Genomic DNA, 22,700 nt, shown 5'->3' with positions numbered 1-22,700 from the left:
TAGCCAGCACAATGGGAACCATACGGCGATTTATCGTGGATGTCCTGCTTTCATCTTACCTATGGCCAAAGCCAAATTGGCGAATACACCGAATATCTAAATACTATACTGGCTCAAATTTTGCTTCCAGTCCAACCTAGTAATCGCGAGGCCAGATAATAATGATAATTTTTCCAATGATTATATTTCAGTAGCTGTCAAAGCCATCAACGTCTAATTAGCTGTCAAAAAAATATTCATCAAGCCATATCATTTTATCATTAATCGTTTCACTTTTACGTGTCGAAATTGTGAAAAAATATTATCGAAATTTCCACTCAGTTGTAAATACGTAAGGTAAATTTCGTTGTGATCTCTATCGTCATCATGGTTTCAGTGCGCAGGCAATTCGCCGCATCGAAAGGTTGAGTTCGAACACGTTTTTTTGGACTTTCCGACAGACAGCAAAGATCGGTACGAAATGATGAAAACACAGCCGCCAGTATCGAGGTATATCCTGAATTATCGATTCAGATATGATCATCTAAATCAAGCGTCGCCAGAAAGCCCAACTGGCTTATTTAGCAACAGGATAACTATATGGACCGTCGTAAAGGCGAATGCAGGGAGATTTGTCGAAGCATTTAGAGTAGGTAGTGTGGGCGGTGCAGTTGACACTGATACACAGCTTCCATACCGAGGAAGACATCGAGTCGTGGCGGAGCTTCGAAAGGATTGCTCCAAATGCCATCGCTGGACGCAACACCTAAATAACTGGCAAGGGGCATGTAGCACAACAAAATAATATGGATCAGTCAAAAGGAGACCCCACAGCGCGATAAACAGAAGCAGCGCTCGTCTAGCCGACGAAATGAATGGGGAACCAAGGGGCCCCGATTATGAACTCGTAATTCGAAAAATCGCGAATCTGCGGAAAGTCTGTTCACTTAAGACCGAGCAGGAGGACCATATTGTGCGGGCAATATTTTCCACCCATCATCATTACACAATATTCTCCGTACGGGATGATGACAATAGCATAGAAGCCGCTAAGAGGTGCCCACTTTTCTCTATAAAAGTGTTAGAAGACAGTCCTTTCTATGGAAAAGAAGAAACCGTAAGGACCCAATGGTATCGTGGCAAGGGTATACAAACTTGAGCTCCAACATCGGTCAGACGTGTTGCTCACCGCATTCAACGCCTGCCTAGTTGGCGAGACTTGCGCTAATCAGCAAAGGGAAAGGGACCCCGGGCTACCGTCTGCATACCGATCAGTTTGTATATTTGGCACGGCCGGAGAAGTGTGTTCAAAAAGCTCATCAGAAGTAGAGTTGCTGAAGCGATACGTGCTAATCTAGAACGGGGTGGGGAGACGATGGGGAGAAGCTTAATTGTTAGTTGGACGGAAGGGGACGGTTGCGGGAGTTCAACATCCTGTGCGTAAACACACAACGTCCAAAAACCTAATCGCTGAAGTGGATTCAATATTTTAATGTACTTTAGTGAGAGAGTTGTGGGTAGATGTGATAGGGTAGATGTCATCCACATTCCTCTTCCAAAATCTTGGCATCAGACCGGTCGAAGCTAGCTTCGCTTCCAGTTTCGGTATGTAAATTTCTCTGATGTACGGAGAGATCGTCCTTTAGCTCGTTATAATATTCGGGCCTAAAAGTGAAGCACTTTTCTTCCATGCGGATTCTGGTCGTCTTCAGATACTCTTTTACGTTACCTTGCCAATGTGGTCCAACTCTTTGTTGAAGCAGCTAAGCTTGGGCCGTGATATTCAGAAAAAGGGCTCTGATGTCAAAGGACGATAAGATTTCTTTTTTGTCAAGTTCTCCAATCAACTGGAGATCCTAGGAGAACCTGCTTGAATTTTTGATCGATATACCATAGCTTCAAACTTCTCCTTGGGTAATTTAAAAATGTTGAGGAACCCCCCCATCCTAGGAAATAGTGAGTTTGAGACTTTCAGTCTGTTGTTTCCTAACACTGGTTGGCATTCCTCGAACACTCTAGTCATCTGTTTCAAAAGTTGTGATAGAAGATCGACCGTGAGTTTTCTGTGAGACCGATTGTCGAGCTTGCCCCTCATTTTGTTTTCGTAGTTTCTTTGTTCAACATAACTAGTGCATTTTCTTTGTCCGCTTTAATATATTATATTGGCTTCTTTCTGAGCTCCTTGGTTATCCTCCCTTCCAGTGTATTGTTGGTGTTCCTGATCTTGCCAATATCATTTTCCTTGATATTAGTAAAGCAGAAGGGAAGAATTTCGGATTTTTATATTATTTAGATCTCCTTCTTCTTTTTGTAGGAAATCTCTGTTATTGGGTACACGATACTATCGAAATGTTTCTCATTTTGGACCAGCATCTGGTACTCAGAATTCTATCCGAAACCGGCTCCCAGGTAATGAGGCCAAGCCTTGCGGTTGCTGTAAGCATTAATCGAACATCGGATTCAGTCCATCAGGCAATTGCAGAGTTTGAAAAGCATATGAAAGGCTTTGGGGAAGTCGATGAAAATAGCATGTACCTCCTGTTGTAAACTGAACTAAACTCAACTATTGTGTTTAGTAACGCAGTTAGTAAAGTTCAGAAGGCTTGACGCTGTAGATCGATGTCTTCATGTCAGCTTGAAGTCGTCTAATTATTTGACAGTTTGCACCAGTGGCATTTTCACCCCGGGTAGCTCCCCACCTAATGTATTTAGTGAACAGAACTGTTAAGTTTGTTACAAGGCACAACTGTGGCTTATCTGCATAGTTACAATCAAGTGGCAACATAGTGTGCCCACAAACTTGACGATAATCATTACGGTTAGATCATACGATAATTCATGCGCAAAGATCTCCAGGGTTTGTAACACGGCATTGACTACTAGAAACTGCAATCAAGGAGAGAAAACCCCCTTTGAGCAGCCCCCAAAACATCCTCCCTGAATAGACTCCCGACCAAATGTAGCTCTTTCATTTCAGTCTGTGAAGAACTGATTAGCAGTGGATCATTTCCATGGTGCTTTACCGCATCAGCAATTATTTCGAACGAGGCATCTTTGATGCCTATGGATGCGCCTAAGGTGTATTTCTTTTCGGATATCGTCTTCTCAATTTTTACCATGGGCTTGTGGAGTGTTTTCTCTCAACTTTTTACCACTGAAGAGAATGGAATAAAACTAGATAGTGAAATATTGAAACAACTGATTTGGAAATTAGTTTTTAATTTTCTGGAATGAGTTGAAAGTTTCTGTATCATGCTTGCAAAGTTTATATCTCCGTTATGAACCGATCTAATAGTCTTCCCAGTTCTTTAGGGGACAGGATATCAAGCATGCCCGTTATATATTTAGAATATGTACACCAAGGGTATCTTTTCCGTTTATTACCAGGGTAGGAAAGACGCCATCAGACTCACATGTATCTATGAAATGTGTTGAATAGCCATTTTATTCGTTCAAGCGGCATATTTTCCATGCCGAAGTCCAGCCTGTCAGTTGAGAGCTGTATACCGCTGCAGCATGGAAAGAATATTTCAGACATATGGTTTGGGCTCGTTCATCGCTTTCCGTGTTCGTCCCGCTCTGGTAGCTGAGGTTATCCTACTGCAGGCTATGCTATTTGGCAAGGATCCGCTTTAAATTCGGGGTCACTTGAAACGGTTTAATCTTATCTTGAAAGAGTTTTCATAATGAGCATTTAGTCGACCTTATGTTCTCCTTCAGAGCTCCCTGAGCCTCCTTGTACCGATTCCAGCCTGTAGTTAAATCAGACGTCTGAGCTCGGTTGAGGATCTTATCGTTCTTCTCTGCTTTGACGAATTCCAGCATGGTCTTTCACCCCCTTTTCTGGCATATTGACTGAGCAGCTCTTTTCGAAAGCTTCCCTCACACTAATGTGATCATCTGGGCTGATGTCTGTCTACTAAAGATCATAACTCGGTCGCTCAATTCTAGTTTATACGTCGCCCAATCTATCTTTCGAGAATTCCAATCGTTGGAGGTGAGAATAATATCGTTCGACAGTGTTCACTCTTTGAAAAGCCAGCATGTCAGGGAATGCCACTATAATGCTGATGATTCTTCGCCTGGTCGCCTGGAGAAAATGAGTTCATTACCCAAGTTCGGTCTCTACCAGAGATTAAAAAAATCTCTTTTCCCCGTATTGACGTTAAAACACATCCTGTCGTTCCCTCCATGTCTTTTCTTTTGGCAAACTGGATAGCTCCTATGATTGCTTCACTGAGAACCTCATCATAAAGAAAATAAGCAGAGTCGCAAATGACCTACTTACCTCCCTGCTTATTTTTTATGGTTAATTTGACTGGTATGCTGTCACCATGATAAAGGCTTGGAGGTCCTTTGAAATCACCATATAACAGGGCATGTCGGTATAATTTCTTCCTGACTAAGAAACCTGCTCCTGTTTCTCCAACATCTTAGTCTTTGCCCATTAAATTTCTTGCAGCCTAATATTGTCAGCATTATATGTACGTGAACAAGGTATCCACTAGCTGCTGTGTAGCTTAAACTTGATACCAGGAGGGCAAGTTCGATGCGAAAATCCGCATATCGTTGTTATTTTCTGGTTGCAGAGTTGATTGCCGTGTAATCCGTCGGTTACACTTCCCTCTTCAGTTGCTTTCAGCTGAACAAAGAAGTCTGCAGAAATGAAGTTTCCCACATCGTTGGTTTTGAAGCGCTAAACACTGACGTCTAGTAACTAATCTCAATAAGTTCATTGAGAGGGTTTCATGACTTTATCGTTTTTGGTAACACCTTGACGGCTACTACCAGCTATCATACCATACAATAGGAAGCAGCATGTTAAATGAATGGGCGAACAAACAGTATGGGCTAACAAGAAGCCGGAAGTGGCAATATATAGGACACTTGTAATGCAACTCTACATATATGTCGATTTATTCTTCGTAGTATCGTAGGTAAAATGGTTAGCTTATTGGCTTTCAGTATGTTCGTCTTTCTTGTTTTCCTGATTGGCTCATGTTTTCTAAGTGAATCACATTGATAAGAACTAGTAGTGATAATACCGCTATAAATTATAATTTGACTTCTAAAATACCTGCTGATCTTCATCTTAATGATTTCAGAGTAGCCAGCCTACAAGCGGTCGAAAGCGGTTCTCTTGATCTCAAACGTGTCTTTAAGTCGAACAAACATGTTTACATATTACACGTTTGTTACGCTTCAAATGCCTTTCAACATCAATGGCATTCACCCACATTCATCCCTTTAAACGTGCTTCTTAAGCGTGACTGACAAACTACATCACATTTCTTGACTTACTGTCCATATTTTCGAATTAAATGTCAACAAACCTATTGTGACAATTCATGAACAAAACCATCAAAGACCAGAAAATTGTCTGCATGGTACCCGTAACAGAGAGGAAAAGACCACAAGGAAACCACCTCTAGGGATGTCGGCTTTTGAGAAAGATTACAAGACAGGTTTGTGTAGCGCACAATAGTCAATGGCTTCTATTATTGATATTGGCCTTTCTTTATTCGTTGATCCTATTCAGGGCAGAAAACACATAATTGAATGCCAACTTTGCAAGATGAACTGGCGAAGAATGGGAGCCAACGTAGAGGTTAACGATATCATGGGCTGGTACAATACCTTGATAGGTTTCAATTCATAGGAGATTGGATAATGTAGATTTTCCCTGAATGCGCGATAAGCAATGCATCAGAAAACAAAACAATTGATTAAGCCGAGCGAAAATCAGTTTATGATCCTCCAGTTTAGTGTTAAGATGGGCCGACAAAAGGCAGCACATCTAACGACTACGAAGCCAATATTACAAAGAAAAAGCAGTGAATCGTTTCGATAGAGGCTCTGGAATTTAGCATACGTTGAAGTGGCCAATTATGCCTCTCATTGATCGTAAACAACCATAAAGTAAATGCATTAAGAACGCGAAGTTGCTTTCAGATATTTTATTATAATGCAAAAAGGGATTCCATTGCACGAAAGCAACTTGGCTCGAAGAAGAAAGAAAATTTGGTTCTTGCTGAGTAGAAGCTATCCTAATGTAGTTGATATGTTTCATTTGGCTTATACTGTCTTCACAAATTGAGTGTATGCGAATAGCGTCAGGCGTGAATCACAAGTACAACAAATGAATCACAATCGCTTGCTCGTGTGAAATGAAGTCCACCATAAAAGTGCATATGGACATTATTGGAGGATCAGCTCTCCAAAACGTTCACTTCTATGCCAGAAGAAATCCATCCTAAAAAGCCAAGAAGCATCCTAATTCATTTAGATCACTTGCGCTGATCAAGTTATTTAACTGTACAACGTAATGTAGCCCAGAACACATCCACTTTGATAACATCATCGAATAAATAAACGTCAAAAACTACTTATCGCTTTCTGGTAAAAAATCATTATTCAAAATATTTACATCATTTGGGCTGGTATCTGCATCGAAATCTACATAGTTAGAAAATGATACCGTAACAGTGCATAAAATTAAAACAATCATAGCCTCACTTGTCAGCATTGTTCTGAAGGTATCACGCCAACAAATCTAAACCTCCTCTGCATATCGGGCGGTAAAACATAGAAAAAGTTCTCAACTTTTTTAGTGCCCTCGACATTTTATCGAATGGCTGACTCCTCGAAATAATCGGCCTTTTTTGACCAGTTTTTACCGGTAATTTTGAAAGGAAAAAGTGAGCAACAACAAAACCTTCAGGAGGGGGCTGTTGTTGTTCGGTGGAAAGCCTCGAGAAAAAATTTACAAAAGGAGTACACGACCGAAAAAAATATCATACCACTTTGGGTTGATCTTCGGTTAATGGATTTCTATTTGATTTGACAAGAAAGGAACCGCTTTGGAAGGTATCCAGCTGAGAAAATTTGTACCTTGCAGCGCAAAGTCATCACACCTATGGCAGATTAAATGCTTTTGAAAAGTTCACATCATTTATCTCCTCTCGGCTTTTCAAGTCATAGAGGCCATTAATTAATTGTATTTGTTTAAAACTGTTTCTCGGGTTTGTTCTCGATTTTCTTTCGGAATATTACTTCTTGGATATTGTCTTCCCCCATTTGTTCACGTAAATGAGAAAAACCATCGAATCGGACGATTAGCAATTTTGATTGACATGTATAATTTCTTTGGCCTTTCACGCGAAGAAATCAGGATACAAGCGCTTATTGTCTTACCGTTGGGTGCTATGCGATGTTGGAAAGGTCACAACCCAACCAAGATTGGGTCTGGCCCAGCAAGAGGTAAAAATGTCTATTCGAGGAACTACCGAACAATCGCATTAATTACACTTTTCGCGCTTGTATGTTGTTAACCTTTCATCCCGTGCTCGAACGGTTTGTTGATGGTCAAATAGAAGCATATGGAAAAGTTTGATAATTTTGATCATCTTAAATTATATCCGTATCGTTCCCCACCTGATTGTATAAAGACATTTTTGAACAATTGTTAGGGTTTTTTTGAAAAAAAAATTTATCTAAATTATTATATCCCAGTAACTTTCCGATTGCATTTTTATCTCATTTCATGATCCACAGTTTACAGTACGCCTTGATCATTTGAAGAAATAGTAGCCATACGTAGAATCAAATGAATCCCATGTGTGTGTGTGTATGGTGGGGGAGAAGCTACAGCTTCTGAGCACTCAGGCCGTGTTGGCCCATTGCACTCACCATCCCCGTCTAACGGAATATTCCGGATTCGTTAACGTATCGCAGGATTTTCGTTAGTGGATGTGATGCTACCCTTCGCAATTGGAGAACATCGGCACGAAAGATCTGATGCCTGATGCGTCCATAGGCGGGGCATTCACATAGGAAATGCTCCGTGGATTTCGCTTCCTCATTACAGGAGGGACACGTATCATCTTCGGTAATTCCTATTCTGAACATATGCCCAGCTAGTGAATTATGGCCTGTCAGAATGCCCACAATACACCTGCAAGTCCTCCTACTTTAAGTCAGGATAAACTTTGCGGTACGTATGTTCGGTTCTGCCAGGAAAAGTTTGGTGTGTCGAGCAGCATTTAGGCTCTGCCACCTGTCATTATGGGAAGCTTGTTCCCAGTTTTTGAAAACAGACTTAGTCAATGCTACTGGTACTCCAATTGCTGGCTCCGGTCCCGGCATAGGGGAGATTGACCCCTCTTTCACTAAAGCATCCGAGATTTCATTTCCCTCTATGCCATAGTGAGTAGTTCCACCGTATTGAATCTAGACATAGAGTTCAAACGGTTTCTGCATTCCTGAACGATTTTCGAGGTGATCAAAGGACTGCTCAATGCCCTCAATGCAGCTTGGCTGCCACTGCAGATTGCGATGCGCCTGCCCTTCAACCGCTCGTCAATCACCCAATTTGCCGCCCTTAGGATCGCATAAACTTCGGCTTGAAAAATCGTTGCATATTGTCCCAAAGGCAAAGCCCACTTCTCGTTTTTATTCGAGAGGTAGACTCCGACTCCCGAACCCTATTCTCTTTTTGAGCCATCGATGTAAAAGACTTCCGTATATCCCACCACGCATTCCTCTGGGTCTTCCCAGCGCTTTAGGGTAACTTCATACCTTCTACCAAACAGATGGATGGGGACACGAGAATCGGAAGGCATTGTAAGAACTGGATTCAGTCCTCCCAGTAACTCTTCCAATGCTCTGTGCCCCCCACATCCGTTGTTTTCCCATAGATTTAATCAAATTAGTCTATGAGCTGCTCTCAGTGCAGTGTTTTGAATAAATATCCAGGGGCTACAAATTGAGTAGTGCATTCAGAGCTGCGCCGGATGTCGTGCTCATGGCACCAGTGATACCCAGACACACAGTTCTTTAAAGTACGGCTAGTTTACGGTGAAAACCTTTTTGTCTCACCTTAACCCACCACACTACGGATGCATATACAAACATCGTCATCAGCATAAGCTTGAGCGTGTATTGGCAAATTTTGCAGTTCGCATAGTAGTGAGTCAGCATACTCCACAGAGGTGGGGAAAACAACCTCCTTGGGGCAGCCCTTCGTTGCTTCTGCAGTCATTTAGCGATCGACACCTATCTCAGCGCACAGCAATCTCTGCGTTAGCATAGCGTGGATCCACAATTAAAGCATCATCAACACCATGCGCTCTGGCGGCATCACAAAGTTTTTGAAAAGGCTCACAGTCGAAAGCCCCTTCAATGTCCACAAACACCCCCATCCCGTACTTACCATTCAAAGTTGCATCCTCTATCTTTGTGACAAAAGAATGAAGAGCAGACTCACAGAACTTTCCACGTTGATAAGCATGTTGGTTTTCACTAAGTGGGTGTAACCTAAGTGCGTTTCCACGAATGTGACGCTCTACCAGTCTCCCCAAACCTTTCAGCAAGAATGAAGTCAAGCTGATTTGTCTGAAGTTCTTTAGATTAGAATAGTCATCTTTCCAGGTTTCGGTATGAACACTACCTTAGCCTGTTGTCAAGAAGAAGGCACGTAGCCCAGAGCAAAACATCCTCGAAAAATATTTCTTAGAGGTCGCTCTAAATGCTCCATACCCTCCTTCAGTATTGCCGGATAGATGCCATCCATGCCAGGTGCTTTGAAATGTTCAAAGGACAGTATGGCAGCTCTCACCTACCGCTTTCGCAGTGTTCCAGTTCCCCATGCAATACTTGCGTGTTGAAGGGGTTGCAAAAACCGTCAACTCTCCCCTACCACTTTTCTCATCCGTTCTCCCGGGTGGTGTACTTCCAGGGGGGTTTGTACTGAATCCAGTCTGGAGCTCGTGAAAGTACCGTCGGGTTTTCTAAGAGAATCCAACTTGCCCGATTCATCCCTTTTGAGGATTCTGTACAGCCTTCAAGTCTCTCTTTCGCCTTCCAGTTCCTCACAGTACGCTCTAAAGGAGTCTCGTTTCGAACACCTAACGAGCCTCTTATATTCATGCTGTTATCTAAACTATTATTTCCTAGTAACTTTCCGATTGCATTTTTATATCATTTCATGATCCACAGTTTACAGTATGCCTTGATCATTTGAAGAAATAGTAGACATACGTAGAATCAAATGAATCCCATACTCATCTTTATAAGGTAATCTCGCAATTGTGATGCACAACAAAATTGTCCGCCTCCTCTCGATTTCTTCAGGTTTCCAAATTATCGTGAGAGTGTTTCAGAGTACATAGAATTTGTCAAGATATTATATTGTTTGATTGCGCAGAACTGGAATAAAAGAACACTTTCAGGTGGAAAATTACTCGTACAAGAAACTTCAGTTATTTTAAAAGTACGCTCCTAGTTGGAATTCCACCTCACGGTTGAAAGCGAGGATACTTGAATGCTATGTATACAGTGCCCGTGAAAATGGCAAAACACTCTCCTTTTTCAAGAAATTCTCCTGAGTAGTTTGCTGAGCCTTTCTGGTATAATGCAGAGAGTGATTAGGAACAAGTCCAAAACCGGAAGCTCGGCGTTTCAGGTATGAAAAGTTTTGTGGATTTCTTATGTAAGAATCGTGTCGTAGTCTATACCCGTTAAATATACCCGATTTTCCATCAATCTTGCCAGTATGCTTCTTCCAGTGGCGTGGTGTGGGTTTAGCGAAAAAGCCGGCAATGCTTTAATTTATAGAGCTGAGCCCACGTGTTCTCATACCAAAGAAATAAAAAATTTATGTATATAAATAAATACTCTTATTTATGTTTATATTTAAAAAATAATTTCGTAAATAAATAAACTAAATGGTGTACGCTAATATAATGTATGGTAATTGTTCTTTTGTAAAATTCACTTATTCACTCGATAAAATGAAATCTTCGGCTTATCATCATCGTCAAATGTGTAACAACCGCTGTTAGCTGTTATTGGTTCTGATTTTCAACCCTAGATAGGAGAAATTTTCAACAGTCTCAAAGTTATGGTCACAGTTAGATACTAGACAGCTACCTCACTCCCCCTTGCCCCTCAAGGGGGGGAATCAGTGCGAGTACACACGATTTCAAATTGTTTTGCCCTTGAGCATGAGCGAGATGTACCGAAAACCCGATCAGCTGTGTTTGACATACCGCCCGGACTTGCCAATGTATTGGTGAGATTGGCAAGTTTTTGCTTATGTATAAGTGAATACGTGAAACAACTTTTTGCTATATGGGTGAGCACGCCGTAGTACCAGAATAGCAAAAGCTCACCGATCTCTCTCTTACCAATACGATTTGACGAAGATTATGCCTTTTCCTTGTTTAGCGTCTCTGATGTGTACAGATAAGCTTCTGCAAGAACATTTGCAGGTGGGGTCATTTTTGTAAGGGTACTGCCTATAGTAGATCTACTGTGGCTATGGTCTCCTATCTTTATTCTCCTCACTTGATCAGTGGATTTGATGTTATTGGTTGGTTATTTTTTAGTGCTGACGTTGCCACCATATATTTTGTCTTGCTTTCATTGATGTGCAGATCTCGCGCCATTCGCCACCTGGTCGATCTGGATGAAGGCAGTTTGTACGTCTCGGGTCGTTCTTCCCATGATGTCGATATCGTCAGCATAGGCCAGTAGTTGGGTGGACTTAAAGAGGATCGTACCTCTTTCATTTAACTCAGCATCACGGATTATTTTCTCGAGGGCCAGGTTAAAGAAGACGCATGATAGGTCCCTTGTCGTAGATCGTTGTTGATGTCGAATGGTCTTGAGAGTTATCCTGCTGCTTTTATCTGGTCTTATCAATTATACTGAATTCTCTCATGACCGTCTACAGTTTTACCCTGGCTATGCAAGCATAGGCGGTTTTAAAGTCGATGAAAAGATGGTGCAGCTGATGTCCATATTTCAACAGTTTTTCCATTGCTTGCTGCACAGAGAAAATCAGATCTATTGCTGTTTTGTCTGGAGTGGAGCTTCTTTGATATGGTCAATTATGTCCTGGGCGTATGCTGCTATCCGACCTAGCAATATAGTCAGCAATGCCTCTATAATTGCTGCACTGCGTGATATTTCCCTTTTTATATATGCGACAGATAATGCCACGTTACCAGTCGTCAGGCATCGATTCCCTGTCCCACACCTTGAGCTTGATGGACCGCTTGGTGTAATTGGTCTCCTCCATATTTAACCAATTCGGCTGTAATTCCATGGGCTCCTGGCGACTTATGATTTTAAACCGATAAATTGAACGGACTCTTTCTTCTGCTGGTGGTGGCAGTATTTGCCTGTCGTCTTCAGTTGGCGGGATCTTCAACTCGCCGATATTTTGGTTGTTGAGCAGTTCATCAAAATACTCAACCCATTGCTCCAATATGCCCATTGTGTCGAAAATCAGATTTCCCTCTTTATCTGGGCCGGATGAGCATCGCGGTGTGGTTGCTCCCCTGTACTTTTCGAGTTCACAGACCTGTTGGTTCTCTCAGGCTTCCTTCTTTCGTCTTTGAAATTACTTTTCCGCTCGACGGAGTTCGTGATAAGTCTCCGCGCGTGCTCGCGTCCTGCACTTTGAAAATGCAACATTACTCAGTATGCGGCATTCTTCCGTTTCGTAGCTAGCTTACATTCATCGTCAAACCAGCCATTCCGACTTTTTTGTGGCTGGGGCGAAGTATGCTTCAGACCGTATCAATGATAACGTTCTTCAGGTGTTTGTGAAGATCATTTGTTGATATTCATCTCCAGGACATCTGTTAGCTGCATTTATTGGGGCATTCATTTGCCCCTTATGGGTGTTACTGAGGGCTGTGTTGTGAATGGCTTCAGTATTCACTTTCACCTAATTGTCAGAGGGGATTGTAGGTGGGTGATGTAATTCGAGCGCGGAGCACTATGTCAACGAGATAGTGATCCCACGTTTGTTTGTGGACCGCTTTCCGCGCAAACCAGGTCCTTCCTACAACCATTTCGTGCGATATTGCTAACTGGATAATCCGCAGTCCATTATCATTGGTCTCCCTATGTAAGCTATGGGATCCGACGTATGGCCTGAATACGGGCTCCGTCCTTACTTGACTGTTGAAATCTCCATATATGATTTTGATATCATACTTGGAACAGGCTTCGAAGCTCCGCTCAACTGTAGTCTCCTCTGTAGAGGCGTGAATGTTTATGAGGCTTATATTTCTAATTTTGCCTCGCAAACGGAGTGTGCATAGTCTTTCGCTTATATTTTCAAAGCCAATAACAGCAGGTTTCATTTTTTGGCGGACTAACAAACCTACTCCGACCACATGGTTTACTGGATGACCGCTATAATATATGGTGTAGTGACTCTTCTCCAGGAAATCCGCCGATGTCCAACGCATTTCCTGCAACTCTGTTACATCAGCCTTATACTGGGACAGGGTATCGGCTAGCTGCTTGGAAGTTCCATCTCTGTATAGGGAGTGCCCGTTCCATGAGAGGATGCGCAAATCGTTATTCTATTGTCGTTGCCGTGTTCGTCCTTGTGAGGTCCATTCTGTCCGAGGCTCCTTGTGTGGCTTCGTAACGTTGGTTTTTGTTGTACCCAACCCTACTCCACCCCCAACCTGCAGGACCAGTTGGTACTATTTGCACCGTTTTTAGACGCGGAAAACTCGCCTTCATCTTTCTTCGTCTGCCGCTTTTTGTTAAGAAAGACTTCCCAGCGGTCACCACGTGGAGGTGGAGATAGGGTTTGGTAGTAGAGCTGTTGGTGTTGGTTCAGCAGGCGTTTCCCAGGTTTTATACTCCATCATGGGTACTAATCCACGTTTCGCCCTGTGGTCTATACTACCCTTTGACTACTATTTTTATGGTTTCTGTTAATGGATATCTTGATGTAACTTGTGGGGACAAGGAAACCTTAGTCCAAGCTTGAAGCTGATCTCGCCTCTGTAATCTTGAGGAAGTTTGTGGGCATCGTCACTGATGGATTAAAAGCTGGAAGTGATAACACAGGGTTCTATTTTTCAGGTCTTTTAAGCTGAAGTTTATGTATAAGATGTAAAGATTAGCAACCTTGGCGATTGAGGGACAATTGGAGGACAGGCGCCTCACAATTTGCTTTAGTAGCCAAGTAGCTTTGAGCACAATGAGCAGTTGAGGACTGATAGTTAGATCAACGCTTTTGAAAGTTGGGTGCTTGTTCCAAAAAGATGATTAAAAAGTTGAGAGAAAGTTTCTCTTTAATTGCTTTAGTCCGTCATCAAGTGGATCCAGACTCTGGCCTCTTTTAAATATTAATTAAAGACAACATTAGTTACTATGTGTTAGGGTACTTCTGTAAATATTCCAGTATTTAGGAATGCATCTCAACTCCCAATTAACCTGGGAACAGCATCCTGGAGCATCGTTGGAGGTCGTAAAATATGCTGTGTTACTCTGGGACTGCTGACTTGCGGGCTTTCACCACATCGGGTTCACTGGATGTAGACATCAATAATAAAAGCGGTATTCAGCATAAAATTTGATAAGGGTAGGAAGTTATTAGCTCAAATTTAAAGAATAGGTTGTCTACGCAAATAGAGTGAAAAGTTCACAGCATTTGCAAATTAAACGGGAGGCAGTTGAAAATGCAAACAGGCCGAGGGCCATTAGCGTTTGGAAATACGACCAAGTGTACAGCTGTTTTTATTATCACCAGATGGCCACATATCTTGACATAATAATCTTTACAAAGGGCATCCGCCCTAGGAATATTCATTTGTTTCTAAAACTTGGAAAAGCAGGATCTGTTTGTCTTTAAGAAGTATTTTCAAATAGGCAAAAATGTGCGAGCCGCACAGATATGTATTGTATAATACAAGTTATACATGGGGCTTGAGCGCTTAGCACTGCCATCAGTACTACTTTCTTTACCTATATACCTAGGTCTAAAAGACTTTGATCCTCAAAGACACTTAGGTATTGTGTTCATTGGAGGTTTCTGCATTATATTAGTGCCAATCCAAGCAGTCTTTATGTGGGAATGATCAAGAAAACATTCTGTTCAATTGTTTATAGGTTGTGGAAGTAAAATATTTCTTGGGCAGGGGGGTCCACAAGAGTTATTGGAAAGGAAAGGCTATATATTCAACAGTCGAAGTTATAACCGGTTTTTGGTGGAGAAGAAGGTGCGTTGAAGTACCTCTCAAAGGGGATTCCGCAATGCCTCTGGTTTTCTAGCATCACGAAGTTGCAGGGTTTGTATTTCACTGTGAACCTATTTATGTCTTGCATAATTTTACGCTGGTGTTTGAGCCATTCCGGGCGGTGTTGCATCCATTGAAACTGGCGATAAACCTCTTCTTTAAATGGATCTCTTAAATGTAGCAGAGCTATGCTTTAAGAGAATCACTTTGAAAACGTGGGTGAATCCCTGAGAAGGTTCAAAAGTGTCAAATAACGATTCCGGCTGGAAATTCATTGGGAAGGATTCTCCTTTTGCAGAGCCTTGTCCGTCTTTGCCACCAAGTTAGCGACCCAACGCAATTTTAATTGAGGGAGCTTCATGATAAAAACCGAAAAGATATCCTTAGGATCCATTGCCTTTTGATAATGGGAAATTGAATACTTGGGGTTGATGGGATGCTTTTTTAGGTGTTTAATCTTTTCTCTCTGATAAGGAATAATATTTTGGTATGGTCTTCATTGGCTTCAACAAAAATGAGGAGCATATCTGCTTTTGTATTCTTTATTGCCGCTTTAAAGTCTTTAAGGTCTTTAACGTCTTTTCATAGATTACGGAATTTTTAAATTATATGCAAAAATTACCGAAATTTTTAGTTCTTTAGTTGGCTAGAATTACAAGGGACAATTTTACTGAGTAATAACCTTTTCTTTCCTTTGCTCGGATGACGAAGTTGAATGGGTCTTCTTCTGGAGTGGTGCGAATGTTGTTGGCTAGAATGTAGGTTGTTGTGATGCAGGGAGCTGACCTCACTTTGAAGGTATCACTACTTCAAGTTTGATTCCAAAGGAATTCACTAAATCCCTTAATTCGACCGCTCTGATCCACTCCACCATTTGTTCTTGCTTAGTTTCATTCTTAGCACGAATTCTCTCATTCTCGCGCAACGGATTGTAGTCCTTGTTATTGCGGGGCTTGGATGACATGGTCAGCTGGAATTTAAATACGAACAGGGAAGGTCAACCTTTTTGACACTATTTACACAAATTGCTATAAAATTGAAACGGTAAAAGGTAGAGCGCCCATTCCCTGGACTAATTTTGCTCAAGCAAGTGGCACTATTCACCATTAAAATTAATTAAAATAAATGGGACACCCTGTATAGAAAGAGTGATTGAGATAACTGTTCTCAGCTAATTTCCACTACTATTCCTCTCGGGGCGAGTTCCATTCTATGTGCTATAACTTTAAAAATATTTTGGATTCCAATCTGAGATTTTGAATGCACATTTTCAATATATTGTACTTTCGAAATATGTAAATCGCCACACAGTGGTACTACTTTAAGAGACGGGACGATCTACTTGACTGACTGACATCAAATAGCAACAATAAAGATAGGAGAATGCAGCTTTGAAACTGTTGAACACTTTTTCTGCCTATTTCAACCTGCATAAACAGTTCCACTCGAAACGTTTTACCATATCTTCAAAGGTGTAGAAGATAACGATTTTGCTAGTGTTCGAGTAAACCTCAAAGACTTGTGTTCTTTAGTAAGAAAACTGGCCAACCAGGCGGAGGCATATCTCCGCAACACTGAGCGCCAAGTAATTTGGGACTATAAAATATATATGTCTTTGAGAATTCCTGACCGGAGACCCTATTGGAAGCTGGGGGGAGAACTCGAGAGGCAAGCATGACATCGGACTACTTCTCAGGTGACCAAATCCTGATTTCACTTGAGTTAGTCGCTAAACTGGTGAAGCACTATGAAAGGGATGCGTTACCACCTCTCCTCGGCTGCGATGCCAACGTCCATCACGAAATCACCTTCTACCGCTAGGCAATAGGTGCTAGACATAATTGTAGGGAATATTCTGATGGTCAAGAATCCGAGGGTGTCGGATGAATAATTATATTCGACATTGAGAGTAAATCCGAAATAAAAAGAACAATAAAGAATTTCAGAAGAACGGATTGAGAGTCTTATGCAACGCACCTGAGCAACAACATGGCTCACCCAGAATTGGGCGGTGATATCAGGAGCAAACTGGAACTGGAAACAGTGTTGAAAGACTTCAACGAAGGTGTTATTGACACATATGACGCCAAGAAAGTTAAGTTTTCATGGAAAATATCCTGGTGAAACAGGAACCTAGCCAGAATGAGAACGGAGGCCCGAAAACTTTTCAACCGGACAAAAAAAGCGGCGACTGGCCGAGGGACAAAACGCATTGATTGCGTATAGAAATCCGATCAGGGAAACAAAACGGAAAAGCTTCGGGGAATTCGGGATCGAGCAAACCACGGAAGCACACAAAGCTATAGCCAAAGACATGCAATATCTTCTTTCTGTCTGAAGAACGAATATGGGATATTTACCGAGAATGAAGAGCACAGGGTACATTTGCTTCTCAGAACTCATACCTCGGGGTTCTTCCCCACAGCGGAAAGCAATAACATTCTGCATAACACCCCAACAACAAACAAAAGAGGAGGAGAATGGGACTGGAAAATAGCAAAAAGGGTATGCGCGAGGGAGTCTTTAAACCATTGAAATTACCAGAAGTAGATGGCATCTTCTTAGCGCTACTCCGGAGAAGCCTCCAAATTACCTTAAAGTCAGTTTAAGAATGATAAAGGGCAGCATAACCGTGGGATTATACCAGGGGCATAGAGGTGGTCAAAAGTGGTTTTTATTCCAAAAGCGGGTAAAAATAATTCTTTTCACCTTAAATCCAATAAAATAGGCCAATTTACCTAACTTCATTCTTACCCAAAATGCTGGAGAAGGTCACTACTATATTAGTACTAACGTTCCAATTTGTTATCCCCTACATCAGTGTTAACACGTTTACCGGGCAGGACGGTAAACGGAAACTGCCCTTCATCTGCTCTTGGATGGATTATGGGATTGCAGCAGAAAAGAAATATTATTGCATACTTTTTTTGGATATTGGAAAAGCATTCGATAATATCACGCACACAGAGATACAAGATACCCTGATCCGCAAGGGAGTGTGAAACACCCTGGTCTTCTAGATGGGCAGAACTTTAGAGAGCAGGCAAGTAGAAGAAATGAAAGCTACAAATTTTTGACATGAATACTACTCAATGTTGTCAACCGGGTGCCACTATCACCGCTTATGTGGTGTATGGTAGTGGACAATCTCCTGAACGATCTAACAAATACTGAAATACAGGGCTACGCTTATGGCATTGTTGAGGATACCCTATGTGATAGAATCCAGACTTGACTAAGGTTACATGATGCAGGAAGATGGCGCTGCGCATCAATCCAACCAAAAGCACCATAGTACCATTTACTAGCAAGCACAAGCTTGATCAGCTGAGAGTCGTTAGGTTACATGGTATCGAAGTATTTGGGAAATACATTGAACCAAAATTACTTAGGAAGACGCGTGTCGGAAATATTTGTCGGAAGTTATAAGGGCTCTGATAATTTACAAGTCCATAGCAGAACTCAACTCAGGAGAATGTCACACAAACTCTAAAGACAGGGTTACGTGTGTATCATTGGGGCAATGAGGACATACCCAACGGCATCACTGGAGGTCCTTCTGTGATTAACCTCTCTCCAACTGCAGGCAAAGAAGGCGATATTCATGGTGGCCAGGACTACCACTGAAGCAGGGAGCTGCTTAAATCGAAGGAGGACTGATATTCTTTCTAGCCGATAATAAGGCATAACATGACAACAAGGTTTCATTTCGATAAGAAGTTTGAAACACGTTGGAATAACTGGGCAACCTGAGAGAGCGTGGCAGTTATATACGGCTTAAACCAGCTAATTACTTGGTTCACTGACGGATCCCTCACAGCAGGGCGAACGGCGCCGGGGTTATTGGTCCTAGGAATATGTACTCGAAACCAATAGTTACCCACTAGCATATTATAGCCGGAAATATACGCCTTAGACAGATGTGCCTCCTTCAATCTCAAGAGAAACTAATGGGGGCAGAATATTGCTAATTTGACCATCCGCCAAGAGGCGATCAAGACACTTAGGTCCAGCCAAGTGAACTCTAAACTAAAATATGTTGAGTTGGCAGGCAAAAAGGCAGCGCACCAATAAGGGAGTACCCTACTGTGGAATCGGAAAACGGGTTCGTGGCTATGATATTAAAAAATGAAGAGAAATGGCTTAGGGAACTATACTGGGCAAGCCTACCAGGAATGTGGTAGTTCAGGGTGCTTATTGGGGGATACGAACCCAAAGCACAAAGACCTGTTTAAATGGGAGTACTCACTGGTCGCTGCGACTAAACTGTTACCTGAGAAGATTAGGGATATCTAGAGGAATTGCCTGTATGTTATGTTCGGAGGGTGTCGAAACCTCCCTTCTAGGGCAAAGTAGATCCAGGCACCTGGGAAAATGTTGAGCACCAGATGCCAAGTTGAAATACTTGTAAGTACCGAATATATTAAAATTCCTCGTAGTTATAGGCTTGTTTGAGGTACTATAATTAATAGATACATTATAACCGGTAAAAGGACCCCAATAGTTCTTCAAGGACGCACTGCGCCTTCCGGATAAAATTCGCCTCAATAAGTTGCGGTACTCGCGTCACTTAATCTGTATGGGTGAAGTGAGGTGTGGAAAGTCTAGACAATATCTGTGGTAGAAAAGAAGACGTTGCGGACTCTTCTTAAGATTGGCGTAAGCGAGGATGCCCGAGGAGACCGTTTTGCATATCCGGGATGTGCGGAATTCCTAACTAAGGCAGGCTTAGACTGGATACCGGTTGTTGCGCCGTTGATGATGATGACTTAGTGTGTTAATGCTTTATACCTGCACAACAATGTAAGTGATCAGTGCGTATTGTTTATTTGCAGATTTAAAAACCGTTTCATGCACCTTAAATGGAAGCTTATAAATTAATTTAATAGACTAATGGAAACATCCCAATTCATAAATTTACATCATTTTTGCACCCTTGTTTCCCAGGCTAATTAATTTAAAAACATCCATTTTACCTTCTATTGTATTTGATACTGTATCAATTTGAGTTTCTATTACTCATCAAGCCATTACCAGAAAGGTAAGTAGAAATTTAAAACCCTTCACAAGCAAATAACTTCTTTCTTGTGTTGCTCACTAGGCAGACATTTTGGCTCCACGTTTCGTCATAATCTTTGTCCATATCCCAGCATTTCCAAGTGATGTATAGATATATGCCTGCTACAAAGGTTGGATTACTTGTCTCCCTATTGAATGTTATCATCTCAGAAATGTTCGCATCACTTATTACTCAAGCATACAAGAAAATATCCGCGTTATATCTGTAACACCATTCGGCGAATTGAGCTTTCAGTGCATTGTAATGGCAGGGATATGAAACCGATTCCCCGTACGTCCAAAAACATTTGTCAATTCACTCTTTAAGCTTTTAACTCATGTTTGCCAGGTAATGCGCTTGGAGTATTAGATTCCTGCTCCTTTGAAGAGGGCTAAGCGGTCCAAATATACAACAATGCCCTTTGCAAGGAATACATGGTGATGCTTTCTGTGGTACTTATGATAAAATATGCTGTGTCTACACGTTCTTGAGATTCATTGTTGTTATTATATCTAGTTGTCAAGGAATGGTTGAATCCGAGAATTGCAAGAATCTTGCAGGAACTAAAGGTCCGCATGGCCATCACGCAGCGATAATTCATTTTGCTAAAATTTATTATTATTCTTTCTTGCGCAATGTGCATTTACTTTGTTCCATATTAGTGCGCTTACCGCTAGAGAGGATGAATACAGCGCGCCGCCAGGAGATTGTTTTATTAACATTATTTCACAAAGTGAAGAACATCTGATGGTAAGCATGAGTAGCAAAATTGAGCATATATACTCGTAATATGTGATGATTGTGCAATGAGCTGTACATACGCGATAGCTCCGTGCATAATATTTTTTCATTTCGGTAGAAGAAATAAATCTTGATATAAAAATTGCGGAATCATTTAGAAATGCACGTTAACAACCGCGGTGTTGTGCTGAGTCGGCAACGATCGTGGCATAAAATTGGACCTGACTTTGAACGGACGAAGGAAGGTAAACAGCGCAACATTGGAGCTGTGAAAAATCTAATTTTTGATCGCGTTATTGCGGCCAGCGATCCTGTAATTTGCACGATCGGCTAACAAACAACAGAGAAGAAGCCGACGAAATTTACGTGTGAAGAATAAGTTGGGGCCAAAGTATCCAACCTTAAGGCGCACCACCACCGAACAAATTGTGCATCAGATGTATCCTATCGACCATCATTGCAGCGTCCAATTCTGCAGAATACCGCTGGATGCGGTGTAAGGGCCGGACCATTTGAGCCGTTTTCAAGACAATGCAACAACAAGGCGACGGCAGCACAAGGCCTAAATGATCCGACTTTGACTTGAGGGCGAAACCTTTTTTCACTTCTACATTTTTTCAGTGCTGGTTTCTTGTCTTTTTTCGAGAAAACCTCGGAGTTGCCTTTATACCTCGCTGCTTTTATAAATGGTTTGCATCAGTTTATCTGACTCTGGTTAAGATTGCAATAATATTTAATTATAAGTTTAATGCCAGAGCGCTCGCGTCTGTTGATTCGAGAGACAAGCGCTACCTTTAAAACATTAATAATGCTAATGAGATTGTTTATATTTTGTTATGATGAATATTAATCACGGACTCGCATAAATATTTAAAAGATGTCGGTATTAATCATTTACATGAGGATTAAAGCATATCTCCTGCTGAGCTGCCCTTGAATTTTTCATCGGAGTAGGAGCACGCCCAATGTAATGAAGCTGTAATCTTGAGCGCAGACGAATTACACAAATGTTTACAATGGCTCGTAGAGAAGCCAATTATATTTCTCAAGCAGCCTCTGAAGACCGATTTGGTAAGATCCTGCTTTTAATTTCGACCAGAGCAAATACTGAGCCGCGGAGTTCCCAAACAATGCACTTAGGGAAGCGAATTGTGGCTACAATGTAACACATCCATCAAGCCGACACCTGTGCATAATACTCACCTTAAAATTTAATTGAATTTCCAACACGTCGCCTCGCAAACTACAATTTGTTCATTTTAAAGTGTTGCCTCTAGAGGACATAGTATCACGGAGTAAACGTCTTAAGTTCGGTGTTTACTTATCCATGCACCTGCAAGACGAAGACTACTGGCCAGCAAGTATGACCGGTGTAATCCTTGTTATAATGTTGCGCTGGCATGTAGAGGAGTCTAAGTAAACAACGGCGCAGTTCGGTGCAAGGAAAGATGTAATTTTGCAAATATATGCCTTTTGTGGTGGTGCTGCTGGATTGCCGCATGACTTGTAATTAGTTTTTACTCTGTACCAGCAACCGATCGAGCTTCTTGCGCTCTTATCCATTTGTAATGCATTATTATGACTTTTGCCGTAACAAATTTACGCAAAAATTACATTTCCCGTGCGCGGCATAGTCGACGCATGTAATTTTATGCAAGCAAATGGGGAAAGATAATTGAATTGTAAATACTGAAAACTTTTTGTGAGCCTAGCACGGTTATTTAGATAATGCTAGGGTTAGTGGAACAGAACAGTTTTTTTTTCTGGTTTCCATCCCAAGAAAGGCTGATTTCGTACTTTTGTATCACGATCCCGTAGAGAAGTTGTCCGAATGAAATTGAAATGGATAGTTGCGCTGAGAGCCTTTT

General features: G+C 41.6%; 1 long non-coding RNA gene across 1 annotated transcript; it reads left to right on the top strand.

Moving 5' to 3' along the window:
* The first annotated feature begins 233 nt into the window (after nt 1–233).
* LOC119652829 lies at nt 234–10,622 on the top strand. The gene is made up of 3 exons (XR_005249602.1): nt 234–489; nt 10,209–10,441; nt 10,531–10,622. It is a non-coding gene; the product is annotated as an uncharacterized LOC119652829 (long non-coding RNA).
* The last annotated feature ends 12,078 nt before the right edge of the window (nt 10,623–22,700 follow it).

Source organism: Hermetia illucens, chromosome 3 (assembly GCF_905115235.1).
Source record: "Hermetia illucens chromosome 3, iHerIll2.2.curated.20191125, whole genome shotgun sequence".
Lineage (NCBI taxonomy): Eukaryota > Metazoa > Arthropoda > Insecta > Diptera > Stratiomyidae > Hermetia > Hermetia illucens.
Note: the sequence above shows the minus strand (reverse complement) of the source record. Positions and strands in the feature narration are given on the sequence as shown.